Source organism: Cyrtonyx montezumae, unplaced genomic scaffold, assembly GCF_038088225.1.
Source record: "Cyrtonyx montezumae isolate F1298 unplaced genomic scaffold, pur_monq_1.0 scaffold_3, whole genome shotgun sequence".
Taxonomy (NCBI): Eukaryota; Metazoa; Chordata; class Aves; order Galliformes; family Odontophoridae; genus Cyrtonyx; species Cyrtonyx montezumae.
Genome location: NW_027072034.1, coordinates 135,854,062 through 135,876,670, shown reverse-complemented (window position 1 = coordinate 135,876,670; position 22,609 = coordinate 135,854,062).

Sequence of the window (22,609 nt, the reverse complement as noted above, 5' to 3'; positions counted from 1 at the left end):
AGGTATTGTGCTCAAAGGCAGAAGGTCAGATCTGAAAAAGACTGAAAGTGTATCAGAAGTGTACAAAAACTATTATTATATGAAAGTCTGAGTTTAAGAGCTCTGTCTTGTATCTAATTCTAACACTTTACATATACGTGAGCCTTTCATATTTTAAGAGATACGTCTTGCTGATTTATTCTCAGGCACCTGGAGTGTACAACAAAATAGTACAGAAAACATAAAACAATTAAAAATATGGTCAGAATCAATGTGAAACAACACAGCAAGTACAGGAGAAGGTTAAGGAATTATACTCAGCAAGTAAGACACAGAAGTAAACTGTTCACGAGATCTCTAAGGAGCACTCTGTGCCAGTCAGAAGCACTGAATCTACATTTTGTTAGGTTAGGTATCTTCAACATTCAAAGAATGAATATTCGCATATCCTTTGCAAATGAGTCCCAGGTTGACCCAATTTGCATGGAAGTGTTTACACTTCCTTCAAGGTAAATCATGTTAACTTCTTACTGCACTGAAATGAAAACTAGTTTATCATTTCCTATTTGCAGAACTGGAGCATTTACAGCCAAACTGATACCACACATGGATTTCACTGTCTAGAATCTCTTGCAGTTAAAACAACACAAAGTTCCTTTTACAAGATTAAGCCAGTGTTTTACCATTACACACCAGAGATTTAATGGGATTTTGGCCCAGTTGTATATATCATCTATATTTTGGTATCAAAGAACCAGTGTAGATAGTCTCTCTCACTCTCCCAAATAGGTGAAATGTGAATGGGAGAAATAACTTGTGTCATAGCTTTGTGATACTTCAGAACCCAATGGTTGCAGATTAGTGCCTGAGGACAAATATCAATACCGTCACCTTCAGTATCTTCCCAACCACCTACAGAACTGACTAGCAGTTTCAGGTCCAGTGAAACTCCAGGGCCACTGAGTAATAAGGGGCTGTTTTCTAGGAAGAGTTAGCACAAAAATCTAGGGGAGCACTAGCACCTTGTTTTAAATTGAGATACTGTCAACATCTTCACAGCTGTCTAGAATAAACTAATGAAGTCATCAGCAGGGATGGCAGATGTTTAAGTAAAAGCCACAAAACACATCTTAAAGCAAGCATGTGGGTACATGGAATATTAATGCAGCATTATATTTGTATGGCAGCTAATGAGATTTGTTGCTGTAGTCATTTTCTTTCAGTACTCAACCATGCAATAGGAAGTGGCTGGCAATATCAGCGTAAGTGTCAAGGGAAGCACGAGAAAGCTTTCAAGCCCTGGCAGCAACATTAGGTTTCCCAACACATATGTCATGAGTCTAAGTCTGCCTCTGCCTGTTTTAAAGAAAAATCTCACTGTTCTCCCTAGCCTTTGGTAAAGCCAGGTTGAAGGTTCAGTGCAACAAGAGGAACGTGAACTCTGTTCAGTCCTTTGCAATATCTGTACTTCTGTCCCTTCAGGTTGCCATCTCCTAATGCAGCAGGGCAGGATGGAACCTGGTGAGCTGTTGTCCATTTATTTGAACAACACTCAGAAATAGTTTGAATTTTGTGTAGCCCTGGTTAAAGTCCAAATTCTGGCTCCATAATATTTGTGGGCTCCCTCCAACTCAGGAGATTCTATGACTATTTCCACACCCCCCTCTATGGCCACAGCAGAACTGGTGTGCAGAAGGCCAAACGTGCAGTCAGCAGTGGTATCACGGCCCCTCTGTGGAAATGCTCCAACGATCTGCCTAAGGAGCAGCCTGCTCTGCCTACACATTTCCAGATCTCGTGACCAGAAGTCCATACAAAGAAAGGAGGGTTAGGTAAGAGGTACAGCACTGTGGCACCTCTCCAAAGCTGAGGTTTTTGCCTTTCCATGCAAGGTAGTCTCTGCATTCACAAAGAACTGTAAACTACTTCGTAGCCAGGAAAGCATGAATATATGAAAGAGTATATGTACCTGTAAACATAGATGAATTAGCTTTGAAGTTCAGAGTTCTTTAATTAAGGGAAGCCCTTGTGAGCATTTTGAGCCACAAAAGCCAGCTCTGATAACTTTATTTGCTTGCTATTTAGTAATTATATATTTCAGTCACCTAAAGATGTTCAAATGCTGGAAACTGGAAAGAAGTATTAGACATTTTTATAAATACAGTGACTGATTCCATGATTTATTCATGAGGTTATAAGGTACTGTTGGGTTTAGCAATCACTCCATAAATAGGGCAATAAAAGCACAGACCAACACCTTCCACTTACCCTAGTAAGTAACTTCATGGTCAGATTTGTATGGTATACTGAGCATAAAGCCATTTTCTATCAGATAATGAAAATATTTAGAAAACCTCTAGAGCAGTGAGGGTTATAGAACTCCTAAAACTGTAATTGTTTTATGCCATTATTAGAAATGAAAATATTGGGAAATTATTGAAGTTTCCCAGTAAATAGGGTGTTACACTGAATAACCCTCAGGCTAGTAAGAAAAGCCATTCTGTATTGCTTTAAAGGAAAGTGGTTACTTTTTCATCTTCTATTACTGTGTAACAATAACTATGTATAACAATAACTACATATAACAATATCCTAGCTTTTATTAATTGTGTTTTATAAACAAAGCAACTATCATTCTGAATACAGTGTATTCTACAGAATTTAAAATGAGAAAAAAATAAGATAAAAATAAGCTTTAACAAACGGTGGCATGTAAGGCTTAGCAAGTACAAGAGAAAATTCTTACAGCAACTGTTGAACATATCAACTCAAATCTAAAGAAGTGAAAAACAAATAGCAAAACTCATTATTTTTAAAGAGAATAAGCTATTTAAATTCATTAAACATTAGGTATGTACTAAACAGGTATTTTTATTCAACATATTAGAGAAATATCTTTTTGGTCCAAACCTTTCTCCTACCATAAGGATAGGAGCAGCATGCACAGGCCATGTGCTTCTAGCTTGATCCAGTTGTATTTTGATGGAAGATTCTTTTTGGGCTGCATTTGATCAGTAGCTGAGAATTCCAAATAAAACATGTAAAGACATGAGCAATAGTAACTCTTAAGCTGGCAAAAAGAGCTACTTAAATCATCTGTATTCACTACATGTTAGAATCCTATAAAGAAACAGATTTTAACCTGTAGCCAAAAGTACAACAGACCTTCCAGCTCTCAAAGAACCCTAAGAAGCCTGAATAAAGGAAGAGAATATTAACACAGACAAAATATTTTGAGACAACTGAAAAATAAATTCCCAAATTTCTACACAGAACTCCAGTCTACTGAAAACACTCAAAGTCTGCTAAACCTTTCCTAACAGATTCAGCGCAGAGACTAAATGGAATGTTCTTGTCACATATTGGAATATACTGGAAGCTGTTTAATGTTATTAAAAACAAATATACTCTGTAATATTTTATTTTACCAATGCATTAGAGCACACAGCTTGTTTTTTGTGCATAGTATTTCCATGTATTTGTGCATTGCTATCATAAAGCTTTATTATTTATAAAGCACTGAAATGATAAATTCACCAGGATTTACACTCACGATGGTAAATCCTGCTTAGATAACCTGCTTCAGAGAAGCCTCAGTAATGCAGCAGGATAAGCTCCACCTGGGTCAGTCTCTCAAGGTTTGGCTTCCCAAGGATAGTACCACATGGTTGGTTTTTGAGTATTGTAGGGAATTACTTAGCCTATGTTTACTTGCCTGATTTGGAGGAAGAAGACTAGAGCAATAATCCCACCCGCACAGGAAGCGGCAACAGCAGCACAATACCAGCACTAGCTATCCTATACTGTTTACACTCAAGGAACAGAAGGCTTTCCTTGCAAACACCAGCCTGGCTAGGTGAAGCTAGGTATGCTTCTAGGCTTCCTACCAGTGTCACGCTGTTAGTCCTTCAAAACAGTGAAATCACTTCTGATAAATTCTTTACAATACCAAACAATACATCACCAGTAATGTAATCATAAAAAGGAAAGAAGTTAAATCACCTGATTAGTAATAAGGTCTCAAGCTACAGAACACTCCTCCTCAGAAAGTAACCTTCATCCATAAGACACTTTCCAGTCAGACGCTAGCCCTTAAATGAGCCCAGGGAATGGTGGGCCCTGGGTACACTCTTTCTGGTCAGGTGTGAAGCACACAGGTGAGTTACTTGCACCTGTGCTTCCTGGCCCAGGCACCCCCTTCACCAGGTGCTCAGTTATAGTTTAGACCATGACTTAACAGCTCCCCTACAGATAACTTGAGAGCTGAATTTCAGTCTGTCATGATTTGGTACAAAGCGTTCTTAGTGATGAAGTTCAGGGCCAAGGGAGAATCCTAAAAAATCAAATAATGGGACTAAGTTGATGGTTTTGGAACTATCACAAAAGCCAAGCCCTACAGAGGGACATCACAGACTGGAAGCTTGTATGCAAAAACTACTTGGGAAAAAAAAAAAAAAAAAAAAGGAATAAAAATGTGGCTGGCACTTTAAGACTTCTGAGTGCTAGAACAATTCCTTCTCCCAAGAAATCAAACTAGTAGTTAAGTTAGTTCTCAGCTACTGCCTTCCAAATCTTTCTTCCAGGAACAGTAAGTCTTTTTCTTTTCTCCTAATTTTCAACAACACGTTAGCAGTGTGAACGGTTTTTCAACAGGTGAAACGTGGGAGGTTGCGCATGATTAGCCTAAAACCCCAACAGCAGCTGGTGTCTGAGCAGAATATAGAGCTGAGCTAAACAAAACAATTGTGGGTCTTGTCACCTGAGTGCCTTCACAAGCCAGTCAGTTTTCTGTCAAGATAGGAGAAAGTTACTATCTATACTGTGTTCAACTTATTTATATGCTTTATATTCTCCTGTGTAAAGTATTTCAATCAACTTTTAGGAACCTGCTTGGGAATTTTTCCACTATTGTTGGCTGCATCTGTACTTCCTTTTTTTATGGATGATGTGTTTCAGGAGGTGCTGAAACCACAAAAACTATACAAACTCATCAGAATAAACCATACCTGGCTGAACTTGTTTTTTGTCTTTATTTTTTTTCTTTTATGTAATACTAAAGCACAATCTTGTGACTTCGCACAAAGATGCTTGAACTTTGTGAAGAATTTTCAGCCCCTTTCAGAACCCAAACTTTTTCAATGGTTTCTTAGCCATTAAGTTGGTTGCTGAACTTGCTAAGTTTAAAAAATGCATCTAAGAGGGGAGAAATTGTGTGCAATGAAAAATGAACTCATCACTTTTCTTTCCCAGCTTCTTCTATTCATCAAAATATAATACTAGGTATAGTTATGTTATGTCAAATTAATTTCTAGAAGTATTTGCAAAGTAGAATATAGTATTTTTCTGTATAGTTACAATATACTTAACTGAATATAAAATAATCTACTGTATTAGTAATCTGATGCAACTTCTACAAGAATGATAAAGCTGTTCTCTGTTAATTTTTGTAATGTTCTTTCTAAAATACATTTAGAGTTGAAGATTTATTTTCTAATCACGTCTGTCATGCTACAATGTGCTCTGTGCACTCACATCTCAGGAGTAAACTGTTCTGTCAGTTTTCTTCAAGGGAACCAACAAAAATTATAATCTTAGCAATTTACTAGTCTTCTAACTGCTGCCCTAACTACCTGATCACTAGCATCTTTCTCGTAAAATAGCTGTAACGATCAGAATTGATGAAAAAAAAAAGAAAAAAAAGAATAATTTTTACAGTGCAGTGGAATTGCTAAGCTTTTGCCTCGTTTTTGATTAATTTCATGCCTGACTCAGTCAGAGATTAGGCCCTGACACAGGTTATAATTAAATATTGAAATCATGAAGTGCAAGAATGTTTAATTTTTAAAATATGAGTTTTAATTTACCTCATACAGAGAATAGCTCTGGTCACCTGCAGAGATGCATTACACACTACATTGCCTAATGTAGGATGCCTGAATAAGGCTGAGCATACAGTTAAAGTAAACTAATGCAATTTACTGAACAGCAGTCAAATATTTATCCAGTTGATGAAGCAGACTTTATGTGAAACTCAGACAATAATTAAAGAGAAGCCTTGCTTAAAACATGCTTATTCCAGTTTTCACAAATATGTTATACCAAAGCAGCATCTTCCTTTTCTCAAATATTGATGTTCTCCTAACACATTATACAGTGAGCTTGTCCTTGGCATTCTCTTGACTATTTAATGAATACATTTCCTGGCATTTGCCTTATCTTTGTTATGTTGTTCTTTGGAGAGCTAAAACTATTAGTTAGCCCTTGACAGAAGAACATCAGAGCGAGCTAGTAAAAGGTCTTACAGAATCAGAGTTATTAACATGATATTTGATTAAACTATAGAAAGATGGGGAATAGATACTACAGAATATGTCCGCTGTACTTAGACTTTCACTGCCTTGGATGGTTTTTTTTTTTTGTAGAACTTTCACATTTGTTTTTGTCATTTTGTCTGAGAAATAGTCTGAATAGTCACAGTCTGAATATGAATCCTATTGTTATTTTTTTAGTGCTAAATCTTTATTGTTCAAAATAGAACTGAGTACGTCAGATCTCTCCAGTTCTTCAGAAAGAGTACTTCTGCTTCGAGGTTTAGTTTTTGTAGTTGAAAAAAAAAAGTAAAATAAAAATGTTTAAATCTTTTGCATCAACAACATAAAATACGTGCTGAGATGTTACATCTAGTTCATTTTCCTGTCACACAATATAGGTAAACACTTAACGTACAGGCATTTGTAAAGATGTAAATGGATTCAGTTCTTAATTTATAACTTTGAAGTTTATATGTGCTGCATAATTTACAAGCATTATTAAATCTTCAAATTTCAAAGCACTATTAGAATCAGGAAGTCTGGGTAGACACAACTAACTCTGATCACAGTAGCAGAGGAGACACGTTTGATAGATGGAAGCACATTTGCATAATATTCTGCTGACCAGAAGGTAGCAATGAATATATACTCATTGGCTATTAATAGTTGTTAGGAAGCCCTAGAATTTTTCTGTAATACAAAGCTGATGATACATTGACATCCCTCACCTTCAAAAGACTTTGTATTTCCAAATACATCCTGCAAATGACATTTCACTTATTCCAAATACTGTTATATTTTACAAAATGAGGTGATTGTGTGAGGTTTTTCCTCAATTTAACTAGCATTTTAGTTTTGTCAGCTTTATTTTTACTTCGATAATGGCGTACATACAAATATCTCCTGCTTTGAGAAGGCCGATGTGTTTCTATGAAATAAGGATTATCTTATCTAGATCAGAAAAGCAATAAAAACAAATGCCAAAAATACCAACTTAGCACATCAGAAAGGCCATTCAGCAAAAGCCTAACTGGTATAAACTGTCATTACTACTTCAGCAGAGCTGTGCCAGTACACAGCAGCTGGGGCTCTGGCCCGATATTTAGAAGTTGCATCCAGCCACACTTCATTTCCAGCTGCAGCCTCCAACCCAAACCAGCTGCAGCTGCAAGCAACAAGCCTTGCAAACTTTGCCTGGACTATTTCTGTCCTTGATCATGCAGTATCGCTTCAGTCATTCATGTTCAAAACCAATATATCACAAGCAGTAACAGGTTTTAAAAATTAAATTTTGCTGTTCTAATGTTCCCGGAGGCATATAATTTAGAGTATTTCAGCATGTGCAAGCTCTGTAAGGTCAGATACGTAATGTTTGTTAACAACAGGACGGCACAACACCTACTTGGTGCCACACAGGATTTGGTACTGTGCTCTGCCATTCTGACTCTGGTTTGCAGCATTCCGGTCCGTGTCCACACACGTAGGAAAATATCAAAGCACACAACAGAACTGAGATGCTACTGAGCAATTAACTCATCTGGTGATTATCAGCCAGTAATTTTTGTAGGGTAAGGTCACCTGACTTGTTGCCTCTCACCAAATGATGGAGGTTGCTGTTAGCCTTTCTTTCTGCTTTGCCTTCTGGCTGACAATTGAGTAACCAAGAAAAGGAAACAGTTTTGATTTTATCAGATATTAGCAACCTCCATCCTATTCACCTGCTTTATTTGTGTGAACTATAACAAACCTCCTTGCTAACACAGGCACAACAACTGAAGAATCAACAGCTAGGGCAAGACCAGTGATGCTGTCTTACCTGGGTTTTGTAGTGACTTTTACAATCTGCTGTTGTGTTCAATTAGTATGAGATCTTCAGATTTGTTATACTCTGATTTAAGATGGGCTGTGACCCTCAGATTTCCAAGGATTAATGGCACAAATGTTTGATCTGTTTAGTTGGAATTTTTGTTGTTGTTTTGCTTTTTTTTGTTGTTGTTTTTTAAATGAAGCATTCAATCAAGAAATAAAAGTATTGATTAAACTAAAAAACGTGGCAGTTCATTCAAAACTAATTTACTTACAGATTTTTTTAACTATTCTTGAAAAGCTTTTAAATGCTTTTCAGTATGATTGGATTTGTGTTCTCCCCAGAAGTTTTCAGAGCTCATAAAAATATTTGAGTAACTGTTATTCACTTCCAGCAAACCTGTAAGTAAAACAAGATCAGATTATAACGTACCCGTCATCTGTTGAGGGTCACTCCAGTTTGTCAGCAAATAGTCCTGAATGATTACAAACTTGGGTCCTATTCAGAGCCAGCTCTATAGTAGTTCTCATTAGATGACATTGCTGATTCATTTTGTTTTCCTGTCCAGTCATTTCCCCTTAAAGGTCTCATTTTAACGTAAAATACTTTTTAAGGGACATAGGAGTTTTATGGCCCATTTATGTCCCAGAACTGCTGAGATCAGTCCAGATCCTTCCTCTCTGTCCACAAACACATGTAGACAGTCCCAGGAAACTACATAACAGCTGATTAATTTACAAAACTTCCACACTGCATTTCTTTGTACTGTAGCTTTTGAGCTGTTTCCTAACATCATACAAAAACTCATTTTGCTTCTCCCCAAATTTCTGACAATGCAAAAGCAACAGTTTCTTCCAGGAGAAAATGTCCAAGACATGCAAATGTTTTAGGCAAAAATATCTAAAGATTCTTGTCTGTAAATAATTAAATTTTTTATACCTCCATATCTCCATTTATACCTTTATTTTTGTGTATGTAATACTGCTTTACTTTTGTTGTTGTTGTTGGGTTTTTTTTTTGTTTGTTTTGGTTTTAATCTGCATTTATTCTATTTATTCCACAGATCCGAAGAAGTTGGATTTGTGTAAGAGTATCTCATGCCTTACTGGCTTTCACATCAACTTACAGATAATTCTTGCACATTTTTTACCAAAATCTAAGATTTTATACCAAGGAAGCTGTCACAAGATTTATCTCTGTAGTCAAAAAAGCCAAATAAAACTTGAAGTGCCTGATACCATGACTCTTAATTACATGAGTAACTGTATTTAATGGCTTCTGTCTCGGGGGCTGCAGGACTTGCTCTGAACAAACTATGAGTTTCCCCCTCAAAACCTATGCTCGCTCAGCATATATTCACTGGAACTGAGGCTGATTCACATGTGAGAGCAGATGCCACTAATACAGGCAGCCATGAGTTTAACCTGCCAGAAAGGATTCATTTTCACATTGAACTGTTCGCTGCAGCAAGATACATGGGTACACACCGGATTGTGACTGTTACAGCCCCGTGCTATTTTACAGCGCATAGAATCTGTAATGGAAGAAATCATTCCACAATAAAAATTATTTAAGATGGCCTTACTTAGCCTGTATGCATCATAGGGCATCAAATTATTTTACATGGTACATAATGACCAGCTATTGATGTTCTCCACTCAAGCTTACCAAGTGAATGGAAAACTTCACCTATGTAAAAGGAAGGTTCATCATGCCATCCTGTACAGTGTCTTGCATTGATGGCTACTAACAAAGATTAAATCACAGCTAATGGCTACTTGGATTAATTCCAGTGTTCTTACAAGTATTTATTGCATTCCTCAAGGTGTGTTTGTGAACATATATATATAGATGTGAACATGTATGTAAAATTTTATGTACATAAGCACTGTTTTTTGTATCACGTTATTCTTGTGTAAATGTTCATTTTAGCTGAAATATCAGATCAGTATTGGGATCTTTTTGAAAAATGCAGTGGATGAGTATCTCACTATTTCAATGTGCAATAATTTTTAATTAAGAAATGAAAAAAGGAAGAAACTTCAGAAGATTTGTATTTCTTTCAGTTAGCGATTTTATTTTTTCCTTCAATGGGAAATGTGCCTCCTAAAAGAAGTCCCTGTCAAACAGTTTAATTTGAAGTCTTACTGATGCTTTGGAAAGAAATATTTCCTCCAGCTGCCCACCCCCAAAGCCTTTTAAATAGTCATATCTAGAACTGATACATCAATTTGCTAGTTTGGTTTCCCATCTACCCATCTATAAAAGTAGACAAATAAACTTTATTTCATTTGAAATGTAGGAACAATGCCAAATTCTTGTTTGAAGTTGTTAAATGACAATTGCTCACAGAACTATAACCTTAGTTATGCAAATCACTAGAGTTCACGGTAAGTCTGACATTTACAGAATTAATGAACTAAATAATTAAGTGACCTGGTAAGCGAATTGGTAAACCAGAACTATTAATCTTTTAATGAATTCTTTACTATCACTTAAATAATAAATTTTTTGCATAATTTTAAAGGATTATAGTACAGAAACATTAGAATGGAAAATCCATTATGTAAAGGAACGTTACTTTTATAAATCTGTCATTATGTCTCTTTTTATTGGATTCATTTCTATTCAAGGTTTAGAAAAGTGGCAATTCCTGCACTAGTGACTAACAGTCCCCAACATTTTAGTGTTGAGGTTTTTTTCTTACTAAGACAAAAAAGACTAGGATCATTTACTGCTTCAGACAAACCACTGCCTAAAATGATTAATTAGCATACAACTGTAATTTAAGAAATCCTTTACTTGATGGTGTGCATCACACATGCTTCAGATTTTCAAAGCACTAGTAAGTTGACTAGGCATGGTAAATGGTGTTTCTGAAATAGTTCATTTTAGAAAGACACCTCCTGTACTCTGCCTGTTGCTGTCTTTCACCTTTTTACCAGCTTTGCACCAAATCTCTTACTAAAACCCTTTTCATGTTAGAGTGTCCAGAACTCCAATGCTTTGTAGAACTTCAGTATGCCAGTAATCTTCAAATTCTCTCCAGATTGGGACGTACATTTTTCTTTTGACATCTTTCTGCCTCTCACTGTCCTCAAGGAACTGGAAACATCAGAGTGGAAATTTGGAAGTGCTGTGTGCTTCTGGAGGTACTATTCCTCCCCTTCAAAAAACCATTGTACAGATTTGAAGTACACATTCATGTCTTCTACTATAATCAAATGTATATATGCACGGGAGATAATACATGATATAATACTTGTGCATGCATAATGCTGTATAATTTCATTTGGCACCACATCTAAAGACTTCTAGGACTTAATTCTGTGATTCTGTGACCTGTGAAAATCGCTTCCACATTGTCTCATTTTAGCATTGCATCCACTGAAAGCAGCCAGGTGACAACTGCCACATGTATCCAAAACTATTCTAAAATATTTTCAGCTTTTAGAAACTTAGTACATAAACTTCATTTCTTGTCTCCTTTAAGATTTTACATAGTGCCACACATCTCAAGGTTAAAACAGAATTTCAGATTGACACTGAAATGTTGTAGGGCAGTAAAAATAATAATGAAGATAATGAAATTAATATCTGAGTTTAGAAATGTTTTGTTTGAAAAACAATCTCCATGACCTACAATAAAAAGCAGAAGAGCTATCTGTTGTGGAGAAAAAACAGCAGCTGGTGAACCAAGAAGGAGGAAGTGGATTTCTATACTACTTCATACGCCAGCTTCCATTGTGATCCAGCAAGTGAATCAGGTGCTCACAGCACCCCATTAGCTTCTATGCAATGTGAAACCATCTGAGATACCTGTAACATAATGTACAGCTTTTAACTTCTGATATTACAGGCATTTCTAAAGTTGTTTCTGTTGTTTATGAGTACAGAGGAATACATCAAAGACTGGCTATGGCTGATATTTAGTCTTGCCAGGTTAAATTTTTATTAAAAAAAAAAGATAAATGTCAATTAATAAAAAAGGGGAAGACTACAGGAAAATACTGCTACAGGTGTGCTTGGTGAACAAAATCCCCAAAATAAAACCTCTATTGCCAGCAGAGCTGAGCTTTTTTGAAGTGTGTTCAGCTTATGTTCAGGAAATAGGTGAAACTTCATCAGATGTTGAGTCTAATGCTGCTGCCCCATGCTGCACCTTCACCGTGAGGCTTTTGCAACTCATTATGCAAGTATAGCAACTGCAGCAGCCAATAGCACCTACAAACTTTTCTGAAATCATGAAGTACTGTTCTGTCCCACAGAACACTGTGTCATTAGGTAAAAAAGCTATAAGAAAGCAAGAAACAAAACACAGCATGCAATTCTGTAAGTTCAGTCATTAATTGTAGCTGGTCAAAAATTTTCCACCAGACAAGACAATTATGTTTTTAAAAGTCGCACACACTTCTGTTTTGAATGTAGCTCATTATGATGAGGAATTGAGAAGAGTGCAGACACTATCAGTGGGGCAAGGCAAAATATGTTCAGTTCACATGAGTATTTGGTATACAGGTGGGAAAATTGTGGTTCGTTAACTCCTCTGAACTAACACCCATGCAGAGGCTTACCTTATATTAAACATCAGACAATTCATCCAACTTTTCAAGTGAAACAGCAAATCTAGAACAAAACATCTAGCAAACAGAAAGGGTTTTCTGCAGATGATAGCATGATAAAAAGATACCCAGGGGCTAGAGGATTTAAGGGCTAGAGGAAACTGAAGGAAACAGAAGTAAGTTTTGTGAAAAGCGGAACACAGGTAGACTGGGTTTGAAAGAAATTGTGTTGGTTGACTTTTTATACTTCATTGTATTAGAGCTGCAGATTAGGCTAAGCTTAGCTATCAGATAATCCAGAGGAGAGAAAACAGCATAACATAGGAAAAATGTAAATCAAGATAAAAATTCCAATAGAAAATAAAAAAATGCACAGGAAATCTTAGAGAAACCTAACTGAAGATCAGGTAATTTGATTTTTAAAACAGTGCCAACTTTGGTTTTATAGACATATTTAACTTTTAGAAAAAAAAAAAAGTCTCCTTTACTTCCCCCCAGCTGAAATGTTGATATCTTTGATCTCTAACACAATTTTACTTCAACACTGCAAGTATTTCTACAGTTGAGAAATTACCAAGATTTTCATTCTAAAGTATTTCTACAAAAATTGTACCTATTTACAGTTATGTACTGAGATACGCATCAGTAAATTTACACACTGGTAGATGTTAAAAGCACACGCTATGAACATGCACAATATGATCAGAATCTTTAGAAAAAAATGATAAATACGAGAGCAAAAGATGAGAGAGTAAGAACAGTGGACCTCAAGATTCATAGGAGAGATTACCTTTGGAAATTTAACAATTCACAGGTTTCTATCATTAAGACATTCTTTTTTTAATGCAATTAAATTTTAACCCTAAAGATGGAGAAAAACTCACAGATTTGTTCTCGTGCTACTTGAAATGACTTATTCAAGTACAAAGAAACTGTGGAGGAGACTAGCGGAAATGCTGAGTAATTCATTTGAAAAATATTATAGATGTCATCAAATACAGTTATTATGTACACTACCCAGATACTGCTGATAAATGCACTTGATCTTTCTAGCAGCCTCTACAGGAAATTCTCAGCCAAATTCATGGAATCATAGAATCCTTAGAGTTGGAAGGGACCTATGAAGGCTAGTCCAACTTACCTGCAATGAACAGGGGCACCACAACTAGAAGAGGTTGCTCAGGGCCTGATCCAGACTCACCTTGAAAGTCTTCAGGGATAGGACATCACCTGTTCCAGTGCCTCCATCACAACAGCCTTTAGCTTATTTAGGAGTGACAGGTGACTACAGCATCAGGCTGTCATGGATAAATAAGTAAGAGAAAATAAAGTGCTTATGAGTAAGAAGAAATTGCAGGAACCAAAGCAAGCATAAGTTTTTATAAGAAGGCTGAAAAAAAAATCTTTTGGAGCTCATTAAGATCACAGATAATGTGTCTCCAAAATGGTATCAGTGTAATATATACTGGCAGAACCCAGTTGTCAGCCCCTTGGATTGGCTACAGACGGCATATGGGAGGATTCCCTGGGCTGCTGGTACCTTCAAACAGAAGCTTTCAGACCAGCAGCATGGGAATACTCCCTTTGAAAAGCTGAGTGATATGCAAAAGATATAAAAACAGATATAAATGCTAATAATTAAAAACTAAATGAATAATACCCAATGCAGAATTTTTAAGAAGCTTGAGAAGACTTTGGCATTCAAAGGATGTGCCAGCCAGCTATAATAATCATATTTAAATATTCCAAGAAAGAAGGAAGATGTTATTAGCATTATAGAAACAAAGCAAGTGCCTCCATGGATAAAGGTGTGCTTCTGCAGTAAAAGTTTCTGTAGTGAAGCTTCTGTAATAAACAGAAAGGGTTATACAGTTGAATCTCTCTGCTCTGAATGAGCAAAGCAACATTACATTTATTGGTCTGAAGAGACCACGCTAGAAACATACGTCCTTTTATCTGAGCCTACCCAGAGCAATAAACTTTGAAATACCATAAGTTGTGTTTGTTACTTTATGGGCAATAGAGTATTAAAAAATAAACATTTTTAGCACTATACTTTTATAAAGTGAAAAACATTCAATCTCCTCTGGAACCAGATAGGTAATGTTTTGCTTCTGTTTGAGAGTGCATGCTCCTCAGATGAAAACCTTAGCTTAAATTAATCTGAAATAACAAAAAATAAATTAAACAGCTGAAATAGTTTAGCTTGAAAATTGTGAACTAAGCACACTTTTTATGATCACTGGGATAAGTTTAGTTTATGAATATGCTATGTAATTATGACAGGGATATCTACCCTGCCATTTTTTGGCTGGTTTTCCTAATCCCATTCACTTTCGTAGCATCTCTGAATACCAGCAACTTCTGAAGGCTGCCCAGCCCTTTCCAGTCACCACACAGCTCTGTCCACCACTGCAAACATCCCAGGTAAATACTTTCTCCTATGGACATAACATTCTAAAAATATTTTTCAGCATTTTGAGACTACAACTTTTTTTTTGCAACTTACTTTTTGATTATTTTTTCGTATACAATATATGCTGATTTAATCATTATACCTGTTAGCCTCTTGAAAACTGAAAGATCCAGAGAAAGTATGAATGTGGGTGGTAGAGTCAAAGACTGGCTGGTGTTTGAAAATTCCTTTCTCTTTCAAATGCAATGAAACTTAAATAAATGTAAAGACTAAAATAATGAATAGATAAAGAAGACTACTGAATGGCTGTTGTTGTCCAGGTCATAAACTACAACAGAAGCAGAATCCAATATCTAAATATCACAAAATATCTAAATTTTGTGGATACTGGAAAGAAAGCTAAGCACTGGGAAATCTCAATGTATCAAGACTTTGAGCTGTTCTCTCTCTAAAATGAGAAACAGGCATAGCCACCAGAAAAAAAACAACAAAACTTCGTTTGCCCAGAAGCCCCTAATTACAGTGAGATTTAAAATATTTGTGAAGATCCAAACCCACATCAGTAATGTAGGCTTGCTGGTCTCTTAGAGAGATAACAGAGTCCAAAGAATGAATCCTGACTTTACAGATGTATTATTGAAATTAAAACATCACAGCAAAATATACATTTACCTCCAAAACTTGCAAAGAATCATGGATGAGTTTGAGCGTTGATTTTCTTCTTCGTGATAAACACTCATGTCACGTTAGCAGCAGAAAGAAGCACAACTATGTCATGTTTTCTTAAATTATCTAGGGATTACTTGACCAGGAAATTGCTAAGAAAATCACATTGTAGCTGATCGATGGCTGCAGCACAAATGTCACAGCCTTAATAACTTCTTGCAGAAGGTGAAAACTTCACCCCATGCCTAAAGCATAACATGATAGCAGAAACTCTCTGGACTACAGATCACAAAAGCCCACTTGGATATAGATGCTGCCCTGGCCCCTGCTCTCTGCTTCCTCTGAAGGAAAGAGACACACATTGAGCTGCTCAGACAGGGCAGAAGATGGGAACTCACATCTCGGCCCCTCTTGCCAAATCTTGCTAAACCAAATGGTTTGCTTTCTAAATTCAATACCACTGGAAAGAGGGGTCTCCAGACTACTGTGATGAAAGCAGAGAAGCAGAGCCTGTGACTTAGGCAAATAGTTCTGCTTTGTGGTATTTCTTGAAAACCAGTATTGCGGACTCCTGCTGCTGATGGACAGCTCTGCGCAATTGAGTGAAAAACAGAAAAAGAAAAACTATGTTCACATTTTTAGGGCCTGCTGAGATGAGAGTTTTAGTGAGAGACAGCCAGCAATAAGGAAAGTTTGGGGAGAAGCATTGCTGGGAAGTTGCTGTGATGTAGTGGTGGCCATACCACAGAACAAAAACAAGCCAGAAAGAAAACTGAGCCATTAAATCTTGCTGTTGATCTCAGAAACAAAAACTTCTGTCTTTCCTTTAAATATTTAGAAAGCCATAACAAGGAAAATGAAGAAGGAAAGGCAAACAAACAGAAATCCTTCAGTATTCTTTACTTTTAAATTGATAACATTCGTGAGAACTCACTGCCATGAAAAACAAGGCTTCCCAAACCAGCCAAACTCAGCACACTCCAGAGCAGAATCAGATTTCTCTTTTCTTTGTCAACAATAGGATAGATATTTTTGTATTGTCTGAAATATAAGAGGGCCTCGGTTCTCCTCAGTCTATGTTGTTCCCTCACTCTCAAGAGAGAAGAGGAGAAGCGCTGAGGAGGAGGCAGCCCTCCTCCTGACTTCCTACACTGTGGTGCTGCTCCCAGCACTTTTGTGTGAGGGATGCTAAGGGACATGAAGATGTCACAGACCAGGCACCAGGCCATGCTGTGAACGCCTGCTATTCCCCATGACTCTAGGGCAACAAAGCTGTCAGGTGAGAGAGATGTAGATTTTTCTAGCTTAAAAGCTTGTGCAGATCTGTGCATAGGCTAGTTTTCCAAAAGACTTGTTACCTTTGCTGGGGTATCCAAATAATGCTTTCAATGCATTTCCCTGCTTCAGCCACAGTTTCCTATTGGGAGCAGATCAGACAAACACTGTGTTCTGGCTTCTGCCTTCTCTTACTCCTTGTATGTCCCTTTAGTATATAATAACGTGTTGCAACAGCACAATACTTTTAAGACAGAGGCAGGACATTCATATTCCAGGTTAGCCAGATTGTGGCTTTACATTTTGAACCACAGCTCTTACAGGCTCACGTTTTCTTGGTGGAGAGATAGAAAATAAACAGAAATGGTTTTGTGTCACTTGGGATTTTCTAGGGTTTTAGGTTAGAAGCAACATAAGAGCCTTCAGAGCAATTCATAACAGCATTTGGTAGACTTCTCCAAGACTCTGAATGATAAGCCTGGGCTGCACTTGGACCATATGAGAAGGCAGAGGAGCCTGGGCACTTAGCAGGGTATCTTTTGTCTGTCCAGAAAATACTGTTAACAAATATAGTCAAAAAGCCAAGAAAAAGGCTTCAAATGCACAAATATAATTCTACTAGTAAATTTGAGGGAAGTCTATCAGAATTGCATGCACAATATTCAAGACTTCAGTGGAGCCATTTCAACAAACAGAGGAGAGCAGTACAGTAATATGCCTCCTGCTGCCTGGCCATACAGCCCAATCCCAAAATGTATGTAGTTTCTTCACGCTACCAGAGTGGAGCAAAGGGGTTCTGCTCAAGTCTTTGCCTTATTTAAGTTGCCTAATCTGTAAAACAGTATTCCTTGAAACAACCCAGCTTTTTCCTCAGTCCTTTAGATCCATGTTTCCTTTATTTCAATTATATAGGACCACTGTTATTATAGGTGCTTATTTTATTCAATGTTTCAGAAAATTAATTTTAGTCCATGTTGCGACTGTTTAGCATACTTTCACAAATGAAAATCCATAGTAATTTTCACATTATGAAATCTAGATCTAACTGTAGAAAGCTAGCTAAGCATAGATAACAATTATAGGAAATTTTATCTATCTTATATGGTAGTTTCTTGTTCATTTCCCAGATCTCCAGAGAATTATCTGAATTCCATTAGAGGACGGGAACTGGTCTCTAGGAAGACCAGGGTGGTATTTCCAGTACCAGAAGTTGCATTATGGGTTGTATTAGTCTGTTATCTTGGCTGTGAAGATGAATGGCAGTACTGCCAGATGAAAAAAATAGAGTATGACAACAAGATTCAGATGAAACAGATTCTGACTTATCTGGCAGGTCTACATAATTTAAAAGTGCAAAGCATAGCCAGCCTGCTAGAATGAGTAAAGCACATCCTGCTGTGAATGAGGAGACTTACATTTTATAGTTTTTAAATCTTGGACTACAAGGGAAGAGGTTAGAGGTTTCTGCAGAGTACAAGGGTAATAAATTATTATTTGTACAATGCAGCAAGAAATATCAATTCTTCTGGAGAGCACAGGAGATAGGATGCATCTGTTTATTTCTCTCTGCATCCTAGTGGTCTCCTGTAACCCTTACCAAGGTTGAAGTCCTGTTCACCCAAATAGCACCTCACCTCATGGCTTTCTTTAAACAAATGTATTATGAGATAGATAAATATGCCCACAGTCCTGTACTATTGGACTGGTATGAAAGATGTAGGGATGAAATTATAAATGTAAATACATCTTGTTTATTCTTTTCTGTCTTAGTAAATACTCTTTATTTCCTTTCCCCAAAGCTACAGAAACTTTAAATCGTGGCACTACTTATAATATAAAGAGCCAAAGACATTTTTAAACCTCTCCTTGCCCATGACATTGCCTTCCAGCTTCTTTATTCTCTCCCAGACAAGAGCAAGCGTGTGCCTTCTTTCTAAATTCCCCTTTCCCCCCTTGAGCTGCTCCATAGCTAACTCTTCTAGACAGCCCAGAAAACTGCCTCTAAAGCTTTCCATGTGTCAACGGTTTACGGGCAGGTTCGGCCCGGTTCCGTGACGATTGGTGCGGGGGACCCACGGACCCACGCCCCAGGAAAGGGGAAGGGGAAAGGGAGAAGGGAAAAGGGAGATGGGCCTAGGAACAAAACAGCGGCAACGATCTGAGGAGGAAAGCTAATTTACTAAATAAGATATCAGAAAGCAAAATAACACAATATAATACAATATAATTGGAATTAAAGCTAATAAATCAAATAAAATGAGCAAGAGAGAGTGTCCGATAAACCGAAGGCCTTACGCTAACGCTGAAGGCGGACGGCAGCGAGCACCCACTGCTGAGTCGATCCCAAAGGAAAGAGAGTGTCCCGTGACCGCAGACAGTTTTTATCTTTCCCTCTGAGCGTAAACACGTAAGAACGCAAAGCATCGCAAAGTCCTCTGGGGAATGGAGTTCTTCTTCTCTTCTGAGACAGGTATACCTGGAACTATTGATGATCCACAGAGCTGGAGCATTAACTCTTTAACTCTAAATGCACTACATGATGTTATGATGTGGAATACCAGTACCAAAAATCATAAAACCATGACATTCCACCCCTTATTCCACATCACTACATCATGTTTGATATATATGTATAGAAGAACAATGATTAACATGCATTAAATACACACACAACATATATATGTATATACATGGAATTACCGACTGCACTCCCCCAACATCAAATTCCCTTGTGGTACACATTGAACATCCCCATTCTTCTGCATCACCCACCAAGTGGACCCAGGTCCCTGAGCAAAAACAGTTCCACGGAGAGGTTTACCCTTTCCAGAAGCTGGAAGGACCCAAACTGCTTTTCCCAACATGTTCTTTACATGTACTACAGGGACCTTATCTCCCTCTACAGTAGGTAGAGATCTGGATTGGGCAGGACCATCGCGATTGATGGATCCTCGAGTGTTGACCAACCAGGTGGCTTCTGCCAAATGCTTCTCCCAGTGCTTAAATGTTCCGCCACCCATTGCTTTCAACATGGTTTTTAACAACCCATTGTACCTTTCAATTTTACCAGAAGCTGGTGCGTGATAGGGGATATGATAAATCCACTCAATGCCATGATCTTTGGCCCAAGTATTTACAAGAGAATTTTTGAAATGAGTCCCATTATCGGACTCAATTCTCTCTGGAGTGCCATGTCGCCATAGGACTTGTTTCTCGAGCCCTAAGATGGTGTTTCGGGCAGTAGCATGGGGTACTGCATATGTTTCAAGCCACCCAGTGGTTGCTTCCACCATGGTGAGCACATAACGCTTACCACTGCGAGATCGTGGCAAGGTGATATAATCAACCTGCCACGCCTCCCCATATTTATACTTTTGCCATCGCCCTTCCCCCCAAAGAGGTTTCATTCTCTTGGCTTGTTTAATTGTGGCGCATGTATCACAGTCATGGATAACCTGTGCAATAGCATCCATAGTTAAGTCCACCCCTCGGTCTCTAGCCCATTTATATGTTGCATCTCTTCCTTGATGGCCAGAGGTCTCATGGGCCCATCGAGCTAAAAATAATTCACTCTTGTGTTGCCAGTCCAAGTCTGCTTGAGCCACCTTAACTTTGGCAGCTCGATCTACCTGATGGTTATTTTGTTGTTCCTCAGTTGCCCGGCTCTTAGGAACATGAGCATCTACATGGCGCACCTTTACAGCCATATTCTTTATTCGGGCAGCAATGTCTCTCCACAGTTCAGCAGCCCAAATAGGTTTACCCCTCCGTTGCCAACCATTTTGTTCCCATTGCTGTAACCACCCCCATAAAGCATTTGCCACCATCCATGAGTCAGTGTAAAGATAAAGCACTGGCCACCTCTCTCGTTCAGCAATATCTAAGGCCAGCTGGACAGCCTTTACCTCTGCAAATTGACTTGATTCTCCTTTTCCTTCAGTGGCCTCTGCAACTCGTCGTGTGGGGCTCCACACAGCAGATTTCCATCTGCGGTGCTTACCCACAATGCGACAGGATCCATCTGTGAACAGGGCATATCTCTTTTCATTGTCTGGTAGTTCATTATATGGTGGGGCCTCTTTGGCACGTGATACTTCCTCTGCTGGTGTTGTTCCAAACTTTTTACCTTCAGGCCAGTCCATGATCACTTCTAGGATTCCTGGATGACTGAGGTTCCCCATCCGAGCTCGCTGTGTAATCAGTGCAATCCACTTGCTCCAAGTGGCATCAGTAGCATGATGGGTGGAGGGAACCTTTCCCTTGAACATCCAGTTCAGCACTGGCAGTCGAGGTGCCAGAAGGAGCTGCGTTTCAGTACCGATTACTTCGGAAGCAGCTCGAACCCCCTCGTACGCGGCTAAGATCTCCTTCTCAGTTGGAGTGTAGCGCTCCTCAGACCCCCTGTACTCCCGACTCCAGAATCCAAGGGGTCGGCCTCGGGTCTCTCCGGGAGCTCTTTGCCACAAACTCCAAGTGGGACCTTCCTTTCCAGCAGCAGTGTAGAGGATGTTCTTTACATCCTGTCCCGTCCGCACTGGCCCCAGGGCCACGGCACGGGCTATCTCCTGCTTAATTTGCTCAAAAGCCTGCTGCTGCTCAGGGCCCCACACAAAATCATTCTTCTTCCGCGTCACCCGATAGAGAGGGCTCACAATGAGGCTGTAGTTTGGAACATGCATTCTCCAAAAGCCCACTACACCCAAAAAAGCTTGGGTCTCCGTCTTACTAGTGGGTGGAGACATGGCAGTGATTTTGTTAATCACATCTGTAGGGATGTGACGACGTCCATCTTGCCACTTTATACCTAGGAACTGAATTTCCTGTGCAGGCCCTTTCACTTTGCTTCGCTTGATAGCAAAGCCAGCTTGCAGAAGGATCTGGATTATTCTCTCTCCTTTCTCAAAAACTTCTCCTGCTGTATTGCCCCACACAATGATATCATCAATGTATTGTAAGTGCTCAGGAGCACCGCCCTGTTCCAATGCAGTTTGGACCAACCCATGACAAATGGTTGGGCTGTGCTTCCACCCCTGGGGCAAACGGTTCCAGGTGTATTGAACGCCCCTCCAGGTGAAGGCAAACTGTGGCCTGCATTCTGTGGCCAAAGGAATCGAGAAGAAGGCATTAGCAATGTCAATGGTGGCATACCACTTGGATGCTTTTGACTCCAGTTCGTACTGGAGTTGTAGCATGTCTGGCACAGCAGCACTCAGTGGGGGTGTGACTTCATTCAGGCCACGGTAATCTACCGTCAGTCTCCATTCTCCACTGGCTTTACGCACCGGCCATATGGGGCTGTTAAAAGGTGAGTGAGTTTTACTGATCACTCCCTGGCTCTCTAGCTGACGAATCAGGTTATGAATGGGGAGCAAGGAATCCCTGTTGGTTCGGTACTGCCGTCTGTGCACCGTTTTTGTAGCAATCGGTACCTGTTGCTCCTCCACTTGGAGCAACCCCACAACAGACGGATCTTCTGATAGGCCAGGCAAAGCAGACAGCTGCTTAATGTTGTCTGCATCCACAGCAGCTATTCCAAAGGCCCATCGATACCCTTTGGGATCCTTAAAATATCCCCTTTTGAGGTAATCAATAC